Source organism: Euphorbia lathyris, chromosome 4, assembly GCF_963576675.1.
Source record: "Euphorbia lathyris chromosome 4, ddEupLath1.1, whole genome shotgun sequence".
NCBI classification, from domain to species: Eukaryota; Viridiplantae; Streptophyta; class Magnoliopsida; order Malpighiales; family Euphorbiaceae; genus Euphorbia; species Euphorbia lathyris.
Window position 1 is genome coordinate 13,295,815 of NC_088913.1, and position 18,077 is coordinate 13,313,891.

General features: G+C 33.3%; 2 long non-coding RNA genes across 3 annotated transcripts; one reads left to right on the forward strand and one right to left on the reverse strand.

The window, feature by feature from the left end:
• The first annotated feature begins 4,247 nt into the window (after positions 1-4,247).
• On the forward strand, positions 4,248-8,492 carry LOC136227600 (uncharacterized). The gene is made up of 6 exons (XR_010688142.1): positions 4,248-4,388; positions 4,956-5,068; positions 7,351-7,430; positions 7,556-7,642; positions 8,236-8,285; positions 8,375-8,492. It is a non-coding gene; the product is annotated as an uncharacterized lncRNA (long non-coding RNA).
• Positions 8,493-9,121: 629 nt separating this feature from the next.
• On the reverse strand, positions 9,122-11,643 carry LOC136226792 (uncharacterized). 2 transcript variants are annotated; one of them, XR_010687858.1, is made up of 7 exons: positions 11,298-11,643; positions 11,079-11,189; positions 10,747-10,918; positions 10,411-10,474; positions 9,896-10,159; positions 9,671-9,763; positions 9,122-9,434 (listed from the first exon to the last, which is right to left on the reverse strand). It is a non-coding gene; the product is annotated as an uncharacterized lncRNA (long non-coding RNA). The 2 variants fall into 2 exon arrangements; XR_010687857.1 differs by having other exon boundaries at positions 9,123-9,434; positions 10,747-10,928.
• Positions 11,644-18,077: the final 6,434 nt, after the last annotated feature.

Here is an 18,077-nt window from a genome sequence, read left to right on the forward strand (position 1 = left end):
GAGTTTTGTGTTTTTCAGAGGATTTGAAAATTTGAGAAGATGAGTGAATTTGTTGAAAGGGCAATTTCGTCTTTCATGGGGCTAGGGGTGGGAAATGGTGGCTAGGTTTAGTAATCCACTAAAATTTTAATAAGGTAGAATTAAGTATATTCAAAACTGTTTAAAAAAATTCAAAACGAGCCGTTCGACGACCTTCGAGCTCGAGCTGGACCTATATCAACCTCGAGCCGAGCTGTAAAATTCCAGGCTCGATGAGCTTCGAGCTCTAACCGAGCCCGATCTCCGAATTTCTTGAGCCGAGCTGAGCTTGCCCTTGTTCAGTCTCCGTTTGGCTCGTTTGCATCCCTACATATACTAGTGCTACGTGGCTGCTCTTCTTATTATTTTTACGATGTGCCACTGATATGTCGATGACATAACGCTAACATTAGCATTCCAGTGAAAGAGGTCCCCTGAAATGATCCTAGTGACTTTGTTGACAGAAATATATTACTTTAATGACTTGTTATCCAAAAAGAAAATCAATTGAGATATTTGAAGATCGGCCAATGTAAGATGCATCCAAAAGTAGCAATTGCTCATATTCCAAGCTTTGTTTCACTCAAACATACTCTATCGGGACAAAATGTGAAGATGTTTAATGTCCGGTCTAGGTAATTTTGGTTCTGCAGATTATTACAAAATGTTTTTAAATGTTGCTTATCTTTATCTTTTTCTAACCATTGTATTTCTCTGTGTGCGCGAAAGTTGATGTTGCGCGAAGATCCCGATATCATCGATCTTGTAAGCTGCACAGAAGTAAATGTATCTGCTACTAAATTCAGATATTCTAACCAAGCTTGGCATTGTTGAATCATGTGAAAGCAGGCGAAGCCATATTCATGTTTGAAGAATCTGACATTGATATTCGTTTTATGATTTTCCATTATATATATTCCATTCAATTAATGTTTACACAATATCAGATTAAGATTCACCGTGTTTTAATGCATATTTTTTATTTTAATTTAATTTTGTTCTGTTTCCATAATCTTTTTGGTGTAAATTATGCCAATTGCTACTGAATCTTTCTCGTTTTCACTGTATGACTGTTGAACTTCAAAACGTAATATAAAAACAATTAAACATTACACTTTTTAACATAAAAACCACAATTATCGTTGACCATCCATCGTCGAAATTGAGCTCCCTCAAACTGGAACTTTTTATTGATTTCAGTCATCCCAGTAGTTTGTTCGGTAGTCATGGCAATTGTCTTAAAATTGTTGAAACTGAATGTAAGAAAAAATGAAAACACCGAAGTAAATAAAATTTAGGTGAGTCACGGACAAGGTTCCTCTTTTTAAGACGTTCGTGACACTGTCTTGAGATTGTGCAAGCAGACTACTAGTCCATGGACTACGGGATACAAAAACATAGTGAAATACAAGTTTGAACAGCACGTTTCCTAATTGTTCAAGCATATACACTCATATTTTTTTGTTGTTGCTCAATTGAAAAATCAATCCATCACCAAATTCTTTTCGATGGAAACAATATCCAACAAAATCTTCCACCTCAAGTTTGAGGTACAAATTTAATTTTTGTACTAGTAATTTTTTTCCGTACATAGAATCTAACAAAGGAAAGTTAATGGATACATTTGCATTGAATTATGTTAAGATGAAAGTCGAAAGACATTGAGATTTTTCTCAAGTCTGTCTTGTATGAGTTCCAAGAAAAATGTGGATATTTAAATGAGCCATTATGAGGTTGTGTCCAAGATAGAAATGGAATGCCGAACACCTTGTCTATCTAACTCAATCTATAAATGAATCAGAATGTTACAAATCATAGAACCTGAATTTTGAGTTTTTGGACATGTTTAGTGTTTGCAATAAAGTAAAAATTGAATGCATTGAATGAGGCAGAATTAGTACAGGATAAGAGTAACAGTAGTAACCCCCAAATACAGCAAAAGCATAAATAGGCCGAATTCCATCAACAAAACACACAATCAACAAAGTAATAACATAGTAAAGAGATGCCAGCATCAGCAGCAATGAAGAAAATTGAGATGATGATAGTGATAGTCATAGGTATTTTAGCAACAGCAGCATTATCAGAATATGTGGAAGAAGCCCCAGCCCCAGGCCCAAGTATATGGACAGAGAAAGCAGTAGTATTATCAGAATATGTGGATGTAGCCCAAGACGCAGCCCCAACCCCAGGCCCAAGTATATGGACAGAGAAAGCAGCAGTAAATGCAGAAGGGGGAAGCGAGTGCTGGTCAGCTCTTATAGGCATACCAGGATGCCTTAATGGTACTCGTACTGGGGAAGCAGCTATCTTTAGCACTGCTTGTTGCAACGAAGCTAACAAAATCACTGAAGAATGCTGGCTTAAATTGTTCCCTTTGTTTCCATTCATAGCCCAACTTCTCAAGAACTTCAGCTCTCTTCTCCCTTCCCCTCCCCCTTCCTTATGATCCTTCTCTTATTTACTTACTAAATATATGTTATCCTAATAATAATTAATCAAATAAAATGTCTGTTTATTCTTTCTCCATTCAATTTCACTTAACGGATCAGGAAGTCACCATCTGTGTCTTCTCCAACAATTAACAACTTTAGCCTTAATACTAACATCAGTATCAGCAATGTTCAGACAAGGTAAACATATCAATTAAGCTACATCGATCCATTGAGCCAAAAAGAAAACTTATGCCTATTTCCCACACTATATTCAAACAGCCCCTTTCCTGAATAAGGAAGAATAAAAGTAATGAAAATGCAATATTGAGACAAGAGCTGGGATCGTTAGGAAAGAAGTTATATTTTTAATGCTCATATGTTTCTGCTAATTAAGACTCACCAAACAATAATCATCATCCAACTACTCATTAAACCATATTCCATTTACTCCTCCAACAATTTATCCCAAATATAAAAGCTTAAATTAAGCACAACAAACTAAAAAAAATATCCTATCTACTTACAGCATATCAACTCAATAATCGCATATTGAGAAAATCTTGGCAAGCTTAACAATTCTTGAGAAACTTTCGACGGAAAATCTGTTCCATCATCTTTCAATTGGACGACCATCTTTTCCAACACTTTGGCATTCTTAAGAAAAAATTGATTAATAGTCCACAACAAGACCCCTCTCAACCTAAAGTATTCTCCTCTCACTGCATCATACACCAGATCAATTCCATCATCCCACAAGACTTTTAGGTCATCTATTAAAGGCAGCAAGTACACATCAATATCATTTCCAGGCAGCTTGGGTCCGGAAATTAACAAAGTTAACATCATGTACTTTCGTTTCATACATAGCCACGGCGGAAGGTTATAAACAACCATTATGACTAGCCAACACGAGTAGGTGCTGCTAAGATTGCCAAATGGGTTAAAACCATCTGAAGATAGTCCTATCCTAAGGTTCCTAGGTTCACTACCAAAATCTGGCCACTTAGTGTCAATAATTTGCTAAGTTGGGGAATCAGCTGGATGTCTCATCAATCCATCATTTTTCCTACTAGTCGAGTGCCAAGTAAGTTCCTTAGCGGTAACTGTGGACTGAACCATTCTTCTAAACCTTAGGATTGGTGGAAAATACCATAAAGTCTTAGCATCTACCCCTACCTTCTCTGTATTATCCCCAGCTAGTTTCCACCTAGAGCCATTACAGGATGGACATCAAGTAGCACCCTCATTAACATCTCTATACAAAATGCAGTCATTAGGACATGCATCAATCTTCTCATATTTCATCCCTAAAGCATGAAGAGTTTTTTTGGCCTCATTGACACACATTGGCATTTCATTCCCATCAGGAAGTAGGGTGTGAAACAACAATAAAATGTCAGTATAACAAGACTCGGTCAGACCATGTTTAGCTTTCAGATTAAAGGTTTGTAGTAAACCATTCATCTTGGTGGATTTAGTACAACCAGGATACAAAGGCTTGTCTCCATCATGAACGAAATGCATAATTTCATCTGACTCTACTGAGCGAGATTTTATATGGTGCTATGATAGTTCCATATGAGATACCTAATTGGAACTTATATCCAATACAATGCATCCATGTGTATTCATTAATACACTTCAGTTGGACCCACATTAAATTAGAAAATAAAAAAATTAAATTTTAATTTTACATCATTTACTCTATTATGAACAGAATTTCCGATTCCTCCCACCACTCCCTGTGTTTAACTGCAAAACAATCTCTTCATCTGTTTTTTACGATTTTTTTCTGGCAGCCAAAGACTTCACCTTTTTCTTCGATTTTTTCAGTTTCTGGCCGCCAAACACTGCACCTTCAATCCGACTTTCCCTGCTTTCTTCGATTTTTTCTGTTTCCGGCTGCCAACGACTGCACCTTCATCCGGCTTCCAGGTATTATCTCAATTAGAATTAAACTTTTGATTTTTTTTCTGTTTCTAGCAGTCCACAACTGCACGTTCATCCGAGTTTGAGGTATTATCAAAATTACAATCGAACTCGGTGACAAACAGTGAGAGAAGGAGAATAAATTTCGTTGTTTATGAAGCTCGTTGATTTGTCTACTTATTATATAGATGCTTGATAAGTGTTTATAAGTCGATCTTGTTTTTGTTTTATTGTGAGCATGTATGTTTTCTTTTGTAATAAAAAGCACAGACACCAAAACTGAATTTAAATGTATAAAACAAGTGCAGTGCAGCTAATCATGAAACTTTGATAGAATTGAATTGAATTGTTATTATTTGATATAGAATTAAACCAGTGCAGCTAATCATAAAACAAGTGCACCAAAATTGAATTGTTATTATTTGATATAGAATTATTATTATTTGATATATTAGATTTTTAGGCTGGCATGAAACTTTATTTGTTTTTCACATTGATTGTTGAAGAGATAGTGAGTTATGAACCATATATATATGTGCATACGAGATTCTCATTCACTACCTTTTTTGCAAGGTTGGAAAAATTCGTTATTTTGTTGTTTCATTATTTCGAACGCTCTCAACGATCAGAAGTCTATTGCTCTTGTTCGTTCTTCGCATTCAAAAGTTTAATGGAAAATATAAAAGGTACAATTTTTATTGACAAACCTTTTTTTTATGTAATTATTATAATGATTATTATTTTTTAATTATAGATATTAATGACAACGAAGACAATATGTCAATCGGTGAAGAGAATAATTTGCATATTATTCGCAGTCATAAATTTAATGACAATTTGATGGGATTGACTGTACAAAATGAGGATGAGGCATATAGTTTGTATAATGAATATGCTATTCGGAAAGGATTCAGTATTAGAAGACATACACATAGATTTCGTACGGGGACAAGGGAAATTTCAATGCGTATCTTTTGTTGTTCTAAACAAGGTTATAGTACAGCAGATCCTAATAGTACAAGATATCGTAGTATAATAGAAACTCGAACGGGATGTGAAGCAATGGTACGATTTTCAGTTAAAAATGGTTTATGGGAAATAACCAAATTTATTCAAAATCATAATCATGAGCTTGCATTGCCATCGGAAGTTCATCTCTTAAGATCTAATAGGGATGTGACTATTGATAAAGGGAAAGTTATTGACACAATGGTTAATTCAGGAATAAGCACAAAAAATGTTTATTCATATATGTCAACTGAGGTTGGGGGTAGTAAGTTTGTTGGTTTCACAAAAAGAGATTGTTATAATTATGTGAATAAACAGAAGATGGTATTAATTGAAGCTGGGGATTCTCAAAGTTTAGTAAACCATTTTAAGCTTAGACAAACCGAAGATGCAATGTTTTTTTATACGATTCAAGTGGATCAAGAAAACAGAATGACAAACTTCTTTTGGAGAGATGGGGGTAGCATGCATGATTATGATTCATTTGGAGATGTTGTTATTTTTGATACAACATATCGTACAAACAGATATAATTTGGTATGTGCTCCTTTTGTTGGAGTTAATCATCATTGGCAGAATATCATGTTTGATTGTGCATTTTTACTTGATGAGACAACTGAGTCTTTTATATGGTTATTTACATCCTTTTTGGAGTCAATGGGGGGCAAAGCGCCCAAAACAATTTTTACAGATGAAGACCAAGCTATGGCTAATGCAATTAAAGAAGTTTTTCCACATACAAGCCATAGGTTATGCTTATGGCACATATCAAAGAATGCGTCATCTCATTTAGGAAGTTTCAATTCTAATAAGGAATTTCGAAAGTTGTTTTATGAATGTTTGATGCATTGTGACTCAGAACTTGAGTTTGAAGATACTTGGGGAAAACTGATGAATCGTTTTGAAAGTTTGAAAGATAATAGTTGGCTTTGTAGGTTGTATGAGAAACGAAAGAAATGGTGCACAGGTTTAAATAAGGATTTTTTTTCAGCAGAAATTAAATCCTCACAACGAAGTGAAAGCACCAATAGTGTTTTGAATGGTTTGGCAAATAAAACCACTTCATTGACCAATTTTGTACTTGCATTTGAGAAATTGATATCAGGTTGGCGTGAAGGTGAAGCATCAGAAGACTTTCACTGCAAACAAGGTATTCCTTTAATCAAAATAAAAAATAGCAGTATATTGAGGAGTGTTGTCAGAGTTTATACATTGAGGATGTATAAGGTGTTTGAGGATGAGTTTCTAAATGGGATTGCAAAAACTTGGAGAGAAGTTTCATCACATGAGAATATATATACTTTTGAGGTGATTGTTGAAGAAGAGAGAGATACGAAAACTCGAATAGTGATTTTTAATGCAGATACAATAGAATTTAGTTGCAGCTGTAAGAAATTTGAGTCTATGGGTATACTTTGTTCTGATGCATTACGAATTCTCAGTGTGAAAAATGTAAAGATGATACCTGAAAAGTACATTTTAAAGAGGTGGACTCGAAGTGCAAAAGCAAATGTGATTAAGTCTATAGAGTTAGGAGAATCAAGCAACCATGTTGTTGAAGAGACCGAAACTATATTCCGCAATCACTTAACATCTCGTGCATATAATTTATTTTTTAGAAGTCAACGATTTGAGACAACAAGGAAAATTTGTAAAGATGCATTGACTAGAATTGAGATGGAAGTTGAGCGTGAACTAGAAAAATTAAACTTGGAAGGTGATAAGGTTGATGATAAAGTGAACCCTGACTTTTGTGATGATAATAATACTGCAATTTTAAATCCTCCACGGGTTAAGCCAAAAGGTGTTGGGAATGCAAGATTGAAGGGCCACTTTGAAAAAAGAAAAACAAGAGCAAAAAAAAGGATCTAAAAAATTAGGTATGTTTTCTTATACTAATAAGAATCTCTAGTTGAATATTTTGTTATATGTGTACTAATAATCTTTTTTAAATTTGTAGTTAAACAAAAAGTTACAAACGTGGAGGATGTTGTGATTCAACCCATAGAAATTTCTCAAAGAATGGTTGTACCTTCACAGGTGAGAGTTTTGACTAGAAGAATAAATGAGTTATTTTATAATGAAATAGTTTTGATCTTATATACTTGAACAAAAAAGATCCAATGAAATAGTTCAACTAATTATTAGTTATATTGTTTTTATAGAGTTGGTTTACTCCTATCGTGTCTCCCGAGAATATTCCTTCATCTACAACATTATCCTTATCAATGCAAACAATGCAACAGATTCCTGTAAGGTTTTTCAAAATTTTATTTATTTAAGGGATAATGTACCAAAATAGACCTATAGTTTTTAGGAAAGTATCAATTTAGGCTTCGCGATAAAATAGCATCAATATAGGCTTAACGTTTTAAAAAAATATCAATTTAGGCATCGATAACGGAACGAGACACGTCATTGATATTATTCCGTTAAGTTCTATCAATTGTAAGTGGAGGGAGAAATCGGAACTTAACGGAGTAATGGAAATGACGTGTGCAATCCGTTCTCGAGACCTAAATTGATACATTTTTTAAACGTTAAACCTATATTGGTGCTATTTTATATGTGGAACCTAAATTGATACTTCTCCAAAAACCATAAGTCTATTTTGGTACCTTATCCCTTTATTTAAATATATACTATATATGCTAATGATTTTTTGATACTTTTTATAGAACATGCAATATGATTATAATGGTATTGAATCAAATATGTCTTTCACATCCATGATGCAAAACATTAATCATAGGACTAATTTGAATCAAGTAAGTATTTAAACTTTATGATAATTTTACAAATATCCATATTCATTGTTAAACTAACTATTACTTTTTGTTATAAGAATTAACTTCACGTCTGCAATGGAAAAACTAAATGAGCATGGGAGCTAAGGTGAGAGCTTAGGCTCGTAAATTGCATTGTTTAATTGTTGTAATTGAGTTTCTGATGATTTGTGAATTGTTCTTTTTTTTTTGTATCAGTGTAAGAAGAAGGGTATGAGGTGGTTAAAGATGAAGTGCAGAAAGATGAAGGAGGTTGAGGAGGAAATGCAAAAATATGAAATAGTTGTTTTTATCCGTTTTTCCTATTGCTACTGAGTTGTACAATATGTTCTTTTTGTGTACTTTGAATGTTAACAATTTTCACATTAATGTCTTATTTTTTTTATAAATTTAATAATTTCAGTTTTGAAACATTTAATTGGGGTGAAGTTTATTTTGGATGTTAACAGATGTTTTTTCGAGTTATCATATATTATTTTGCATAACTCTTTGGTTCACAAACTTGTTAAGTCATTATCATCTATATTTTTAGAATTGATGTTTCAGCTAATGTTAAAAGTTAGTACTGAGTGGCATAATTCAATCAATATGTTGATTGAAAAATAAGAAACGTATAACTAATTTCAATAGGGATAAGGTACCAAAATAGACTTATGGTTTTTGGTAAGTATCAATTTAAATATCACGTACAAAACAGTACCAATATAAGCTTAGCATTTAAAAACTGTACCAATTTAGGTCTCATAATGAAACGAAACACGTTATTGATATTACTCTGTTAAGTTCTGTACGTGGAATGACGTGTCCAATCTGTTCTCGATGCCTAAATTGATACTTACTAAAAACCATAGGTCTATTTTGGTACCTTATTTCAATATAATGAACCCGTGGAGGAGAGTAAATGAAATATAATGTCATCTATATATGCAAAAAAAAAAAAAATCATGAATAAACCTGATTTCAGTAAAAAGAATAATGGAGCATGAATTAGAAACACAAGCAGTACATGTAATAAGAGTATTATAGAAAAATTAAAAGCATGAATGTTGAGATAATATGCATGCTTATTTTTTACAAGCATTGAAAGTAAATCTGTCACTGCAGTAGCAATCTTGAGAGTCCGGAAGCAGATGTCATACAAGGCCTCATTGTCCAAAACTATACATTCATCAACATTCTTCTCTAATCTTGGAAATAAGAAGAGTTCCCATGCCAGAACCAGTACCTCCACCCAATGAATGACAAACTTGGAATCCACCTGCATTATTTATCAGCATAAAGGAAATGCATGAAAGTAGACTAACGAATATTTTATGCACATTTTGGAAGTTTGAAATGCTAATTAAGTTTTTTTTGAACAAATTTAGAGTGCATGATGTATTAAACCTTTATTTTTTAATAAGATCAGGAACTAATAAATGGGATGTAATACAGAGCTATTTGCCATCAGAGACACCAAGTGGATTGAAAAGGCTGAGGAAGAAAGAGTTAGACCTGTTTCTAACATTCATCTCAAATGACCTGTTTTAGGTGGCATTGCCAATCCTTTTCCATATCCAAGGCGTTGCAGAACTGGATGCCCACCCTCTAAAATCGATAAAAAAAAAACCATGATTTTTTAAATTGTTCCACATCAATTAATATCAATTTCACTAACACATTATTTGAATTCAAATGCTAGACCCATTATCGGAATCAAGAAGCAACATCAAGACTTACGTGCCAAGGGATGAGGCATTTTCATAGATAAAAGATGCTTCATTTATAGGAAAGACAGTAAAATCTGTTCTTCATAGCCTAGTTCCACAAATTGCCATAAGATTACTTGACAAAACACTTGGATTCCTTTACTTCAATGCCATTGACTCACTTTTCAAACAAGGTGTTGTCCTGCCCAAGGGTACAAAACTTGGGGCTATTCCAAAGACTTGTCAAAATTGCTAAAGACGGTGGAGATGATCTTCTGCGTTTTGAGATGACCACCTGCATTCATACATCGTAATAACTTCTAACTCCATGATATTGTAGAGTTTAATTTAAGCATATGACAGCACAAAAACATGTTTTCTTAAAGCATTAGCCAGTTCTGTAAGATCATTAATATTAGATCCAAGAGGACAAAATCAGCCGATGGAAAACGCTTGCATATCAAAGAGAGATAACTTCTATTATTAAGAAAAGAACAGACATTTGCTTAGTATAATATGAAATTGATGTTCCGTTGAATTACTTACCTTGTCATTAACAAATTTTCACCAACCAAGCATTCTATTTTCGGGATACTTCTTCGCTACTCCACTGGAAACACAAGACAAGACATTTCAATTCCAATGTGAAAAAGAGCATGAGTTATCAATCTACCATTGATTGGCACTGCAATTTTAATGTTGCTGTTATATGTAAAGCTTTTCCCATATTCACAAAATTTGGCACAAATTATATATAAAAATATTCAATATTATATATCAATGGCTCTCAAGCATCACCTAATGAAAGGAAAGCATAAGTAATAGTTAATCAAACTGTTTTGTGAGTTTGGGCATGATCTTCAGTAAGGAGAGAAAACAAACCATAAGTAGCACATTGATCTGATCATTGGATGAACCATTGGTGATGAGAGTATCAAGAAAATCTCTATCTTTTCCTTTGCATACTCTTCTTTCTTCAACAATACCTTCAAAAATCTCAAAACATCTCTCATGTAATTCCTTAATTTTCTTCTGCAAACCTTGCAAATCAAACCTACCAAAAACTGGATACAAATCAGACAAATTAGGAGTTGAAGCAACCTCTAATATTCTACTCAAAAGCCACTTCATATCTCCATTTTCTAAATCTTCATAGTTCATAAGATTTCTTGACACAAAAATGCAACTCAACATGTTAAAAACAGTAACCATACCAATTTCTTTCAATTTCTTTTGGAAAATCAACAGGTGCCCACCGTATGTACTCCATATTCGTCTTCCAGTTGTCTAAGGAGGTAATTTAATGCACCTCTCAAAACAGAACCCTGTAAAAACAAAACAACAAGATTCTTGAATACACATACATGAAGAAAGAAATTGAGAAATCCTGAAAGGGTAGAAACCCTTAATTTAAAAACTGAAAAACGATATACCCTTAATTTCAAGCCTGATTTCAATTGTGTAAGCACTCTGGAAATCAAAATGATCGGAGATGAACCTCTTCAGAACAGTCAAACTTCGGTTGGCCACGGATTGACTCCTCCGGTCGATTCTACCTCGGCCATTAGATTCGAAAATTGGGCTGGTTTAGAAGAATCAGAAGTACGCAACGAAGTCGCCATAGATAGCAACGAACCGGAGGTAAAAAGGTTGCAACGACAGTTGCAGTCACCGGAGGTAAAAAGGCAGAAAAAGGTTGCAACGACAGTTGCCGGAGGTAGGGTGGAAAAAGGTAGAATCCGATTGAGTTAAACACGTACCAAACACAGGAAACAATGCAAGTTTTAATTTTAATTTTTTATTTTCTAATTTAACGTGGGCCCAGCTGAAATGTATTAATGAATAAACGTGTATTCATTGTATTGGATATAAGTTCCATTTGGATATCCTACATGGAACTACAATAGCACGGTATAAAATCTCCTACTGAGCACCCATCTTCTTCTAAGTCTCTCCTTAAGTCATGGTTCATTTCAACTGTTTCAGAACTCTCACCTATATGATTTGAGTCTGCAATAGAACACTTACCCTGCCATACCCAAGTTGTATATGTTTTCATAATTCCATTACAGATTAAATGATCCTTAATAAAGTCAATACTACCACCTCTGAGATTACAACATTTGACACAAGGACAGCAAATATAGTTTGAGTTTGTAGCATTCGCCGTTGCAAACTTCAGAAACTCTTGTAAGCCTATTCTAACCTGTAGTGATCTCCTATCAGCCACCATCCATGATTTATCCATCTTGAACAAACATAATCTATAATCAGTTCTTTTCTAACTAATAATTAACAATAAACACATACATTGACAAATATAAAACAACAGAGAAACCCAAAATGTATATGTAAATGTATCTGCAAGACTATAAACCCAACATCAAAAGTACATTAAAGAATCATCTCCAAAGTAAACACAACATCAAAAGTACATGAAAGAATCATCCAAAGTAAACCCAGCATCAAAAGTACATGAAAGAATCATCCAAATAGAACAGCATTGCCAAAAAACCAGATAAACATAAAAAAATAACTAGATATACTAAAACCATATAAAACCCTTATTTCAGAATGTCAATACCTGATTTTAAGCAAACAAACTTCGAATTATAGAAAGAATATGTATTGTGTTTAGGGCTTTTGCAGAGGTGGAGATTGAAGGAGAAGAGGAGGATCGAAAGATTGGGTGTAGGCTAATTGGCCTTATATACCCCGTTCTTTTTTTAAGCGGGCAAACTAAAAGTTAGAGTTTTTGTTCCCCCGCTTTTCTAAGTTTTGGTTGCCACTTTTTTATTTTTGTACAACAATGACAGTCATTTATTCGAAGTGTCGTTTGATGCTTAAGTGACTTTTCCATCAAAATCGTGTTTTTTGGGATGACAGCATACTGTAACTAACTGTAACGTCATCTGAGTCGCGAGCGCATTTTTTATTTCACCTTCCGATGACATAGAATTAAAATACTGTCACGAAACATATTCAGACGACATGAAAACAAATGTCTGTCATGTATCTTGTGTCATGTGAAAGGGAAAATGACATAGTGACAGATGTAAAAAATGTAAAGTTAAATGACTTTTATATTAAATTTTAAAGTTCAGTCGTCATGATATTAAAAAGAGCAAACTTCAATGGCAATCGATGTAATTTACTCAATTTTTTAAAGAGCCAGAAATGTCATCACTAGGGGTATGCATTAGTTCAAAACCGAACCGAATACCGAAATTAGTAAAATAATTGATACTGATACCGAACCGAATACCGAAATTAGTAAAATAATTGATACTGATACCGAACCGAATGGTATATAAAACATAAATATAACCGAACTGAAATATTCGGTGCGGTTCGGTTTAAACCAAATTAGTAAAAAAAATAGAAAACAACAAATAAAAATTACTATATTTACTTATTAAATTTATTTCTAACAAAAAAATTTGAAATACTTTCAAAATATATTTATATTGACTTTTTTTTTTTTTTTGAATGAATTTATATTGACTTATTATCTTAACAATATTAAAAAGAAAAAAAACTAACATTTTAACATCTAATATATGTATATATATAAAATAATGTAGAATATGTGTAATTCGTTGCGGTGAGATTTTTTTAATTTTTTGTCAAACCGAATACCGAAATACACCTAAAATTAAAACTGACACCGAATCGAAGTGTAAAAAAACCGAACCATAAAACCAAATTCAATCGGTTCGGTTCGATATACGGTTTAAACCGCACCGATGCACACGCCTGGTCATCATAACCGCTATGGTAAATTAGTAATCGTCCAGCATCAAATTCATTTAGCTTCTCAGCTCCGAAATATGGCATCTTTCTTTTGGCCTAATACACAAATAACCCTTTGAACTTGTCCAAATATTGCAACTGCCCATCCGAACTTTCAACTGTAACAACTTACCCCTCAAATTTGTTGAATTGTAAAACATAACCTCAAATTGCTGATATGGACTGCAATTGAAGAAACACGTGAAATACAAAACGCTCGTGGAGTGTGATAATCAGATATTTGGCGTGATACGAATCCGGGAAAACATTTTTACGGTTGCTTCAAGTGCGGAAAAATTTCCAATTTGGAGTTATATTTTACAAGTAAACAAGTTTAAAGGCCAAGTTGTTATAATTGAAAGTTGGAGGGAACAGTTGCAATATTAGGATAAATTCAAGGGTTATTTGTGTATTAGGCCTTTTCTTTTCCGTGTACAGTTTGTTTAGTTTTGTAGGGTCCTACTTAAAACGACATAGCATGAAGACAAATTTACCAAAGAACCCCATCACTTCTACGGGGTGTTTGTTAGAAGGGATATAGAAGGTGGGATAGGGATAAAAAACACGAGATAAGTTATCCCGTGTTTGTTTGAGAGATAGAAGAGTGAGACGGATGAGGGATAAGCTTCTTATCCCTCAAATCCTATACCCAGGAGCGGGATGGTATAAGGAGGTGGAATAAGCTCCTGCGATTTTAATAGGATGGAAAAGTCCATCTTATCCCTCAAATTAATGTTATATAGTTTAAATAAGGTTAAAATAGTAAAATGTATTATTTTATCCCAATCCCTATCTCACGTACCAAACATTGAATAATAATTCTTGACTATCATATTTTTATGGGATAAGGTACCAAAATAGGCCTAATGTTTCATGGCCTATTTTGAACGTTGAGCCTAAATTGGTACTTCCCCAAAAACATTAGGCCTATTTTGGTACCTTATCCCTATTTTTATCCTTATTCCAACCATTTATCCTTATCCATATTCCAACCTTTATCCCTATCTCTATCCCAATAAAATACCAAACGGCCGGTAGGGTATTCCATTTTGATACATTCATTATATTAACCCTATTTCATCACTTCTAGGGTACCATGAATAGTGTCTCGTCTTCCTTTCTCTGATCGTAACTTGTATCCCATCGTTTCTCCATCAATTTAAGGTATTTCTTTTTCTCTCTCTATTTCTGTAATTCGATATGGTTCTTTTACCTCATGGTTAGAAGTTGAGTTTAGCTAGGGTTTGCATCAATTTGGAGCTTCTAATGGGATAAGTATGAATTTTGTCATTAAGTTATCGGGAAAGATATCAAAATAGCCCAATCTTAATTCAATTTATCTGATTGTATCTTAAGAGCAATATCGGCCCAAAATTGATCCCCATTTCTTAATGGTAGTATAGGAAAAGAATTGCAAAAGAAAATGCATAATGTGATTTTTCTTTGTAGGAGTGCGGAAGTGTTTATCTTCCACAATAACTGCATAAAAATTGATATTGTATGAAGCAGGTTCAGAAATTGGTTGTCCTAATTCATTGTGTAACGCATGAAATTGAATCTTGTAGGATGATGCTTTCTTATACCCAATTTGCAACCTTGAAACCAAAGCATTTTAGTACTCTGTTTTATTACTTTCCACTGTTTATTGATAAATTTTTGACTGAGCAGTGATGAAAGGGAAAAAGATTTGAAAAGCTTGTGGTCAAAAAAGTAGAAATGAAGAAGATGAGGCTGGCCAAGTACGGATCCGATATTCAGGTTGTTCAATTACGAATTTACTGATCCATCTACTTGCAGCTATTCTTTTTAGACTGCCCATTAAGGAGATAGTTGTTTGCAAATGCATATGCAAATCTTTGTATGCTACAATTTCAAATCCTGAATTTGCTCAATATGAGGTCTTTCCAATTGCTCGAACCGTCAATTATAGACACGTGTCAAGAATACTTTATCCCATTGAGCTAGAGCAGGATGAATTGGTTTGCCAAGTTAGTATGAAATTCGATTCCAAGTTAAAGATTCCAGTGCGCGACTTCACATTGGTTTTAAGAGATAGCATCGTTGGCAATGAAGAAATCACATTGAAGGTGAATGATCACTGTTATAAGATTGTGAATTCGTGTAACGGATTTCTTTGTTTATCTGAACCAATGGATAATAAGCATGTTGTTGTGTGCAATCCGGTTACAGGCGAGTTTATTAATCTTCCGCAAGTCATTGAGGGTAACAATGTTGATGGTTATGATGGTGATATTGATTGTGGATTTGGTTTTAATCCAAAGACCAATCAATACAAAGTGGTAAAAAAATTTTGAGCAATATTGTCATCCGGAACATGACACCATCGGTAGGCTGGCTTAGGTACATATTCTTGGTACAGGATCATGGAAAATTATCAAATCTGCTCCCGGTTTGGGCTATATATTAGCATTTCCTACTTATTTGAATGGTGCAGTTCATTGGCTGTCTTCTTGGTGACAAATTGAGTCTTATAGTTTCATTTGATTGTGAGAAAGAATGTTTCCTACCATTTTCATCACCTCCGTTAATAGAGGGCAACATGGTCAATGTTGGCATGGGAGTTCTAGGAGGATGTCTTTGCATGTGTGACTCTTCGAATGAACCATTGGTTTGTGTTTGGGTGATGAAGAATTACGGTGTTGAAAAATCATGGACTAAAGTCTTCGAAATCGACATGTGTTGTTGTGACATATTGCTTTATGGATTATATCAACCTATAAAATACATGAATAATGGAGCACTTTTGATGTTTAATTATCCGAGGAATATTCTAATTTATTATGACCCGAGAAAACCTGTGTTGAAGCGTTTCGAGGTTCACCCAATGGAATCAAGCTTTGAGATAATTGCTCACAGTCCAAGCTTCATCTCACTTAAGGATGTTCTTGCAGGGTGTAATGTGGAGGTACTTAATATCAATTCAAGGTACTTATTAACCAAACTGTTTCTTTCTGTATATAATTAAATTATTTCTGCTTGACTCATTGAATTATTTGAACTATAGATGTGGTGGGTTGAAACTAAAGGACGAACATAGAGCCATTTCCTTGTATGAGAAGACGATTGAATCTGATTCCGAATATGATCTTGATTATATTTTATATGACTATTATGTACCTTATGGATGGGAAAAATACTGGTGGGGTAACTATGAGTATGACTTATCAAAAGTTTGGGTGAAACCATAAACATATTTTTGCCTCGTGAATTACATTTTATTTTTGTTTTGTAAGGTTTACTTTTCCTTGTTGATTATTAGACATGGAGCTTCTGTATTTAATTTCTGACGTTTGGTTTCATAGGCAAGAAAGTAGTGTTACCTTGTTAGTATAAGGTTTAAATATGCACCTAATTTTTAATTTCTTTCATTTATGTAGTCTCAGTAGTGGTGGTTCACATGATTTAAAAACAGTTTTGGTCATTTACTGTTAGATTTAGGTTTATTAAAATCTTATTGCGGAAATTATAATTATAAGTCTTAGATTTAATAAGTTTAGACTTACATTGAGTGGCATTTTGATCATTCATGGTCCATATGAACAAGACTGTGTATTATCTTACGAATAGCCGCTCTACAATTATAGAAGAACTAATGGAATGATATTTGACCACTTTAATAGTACGGGTTGGTGAAAATGTATACTTCATGCAACTTTTAATTTTTGAATTATCTGGTTTTTAGGTTATTTAAAAAATGAAAAATGTGGGTTCATAAGAAACTATGATTTTAAACAATTTTAATTTTTTTTTTAACTTTGAGAGGTCAAAGTTGAAGGTAATAATTGTAATTTACCCTTCCAAGGCATATTTTATCTAATTGAGAAATATATGTATATGATAATACCAACTTTGCAATTGGAACTTGTGTAACATAATGATATAATTCTCATGTTATTGTAGTTCCAAGTGAATGTTTTATTTGGAACTAATAATCAAAATTTTATAATATATTTTAAAAATAAATGTTAGATTTCATTTATCTTATTACAGAACCATTTAATAAAATATCTTCATTTGTTGTTAAATCCAAGTAGAATGTCCATTTGGAACTATAAGTATACTACTATCAAATTTCCTGTATAGGAAATATTGATATATATATATATTAGATTGTAAATATCACTGGAATACCTTGAAATATTGGATTTGTCAATACTAAATACCTGAATCAAATAAAAAAACACATACAGTAAAATCTCTATAAATTAATACTCGATAAATTAATAAACTCTTTAAGATAATAATTTCTCCTGGTCCCAACTTGGGCCAGTTCAAAAAATGATCAATTTTAATAAATTAATAAGATAATAATTTTCTGGAACAACCCTTTATAAATACATTGTATTATTACCTCTATAAATTAATAATTTCTCAAATATATATAGATATACATACTTAGG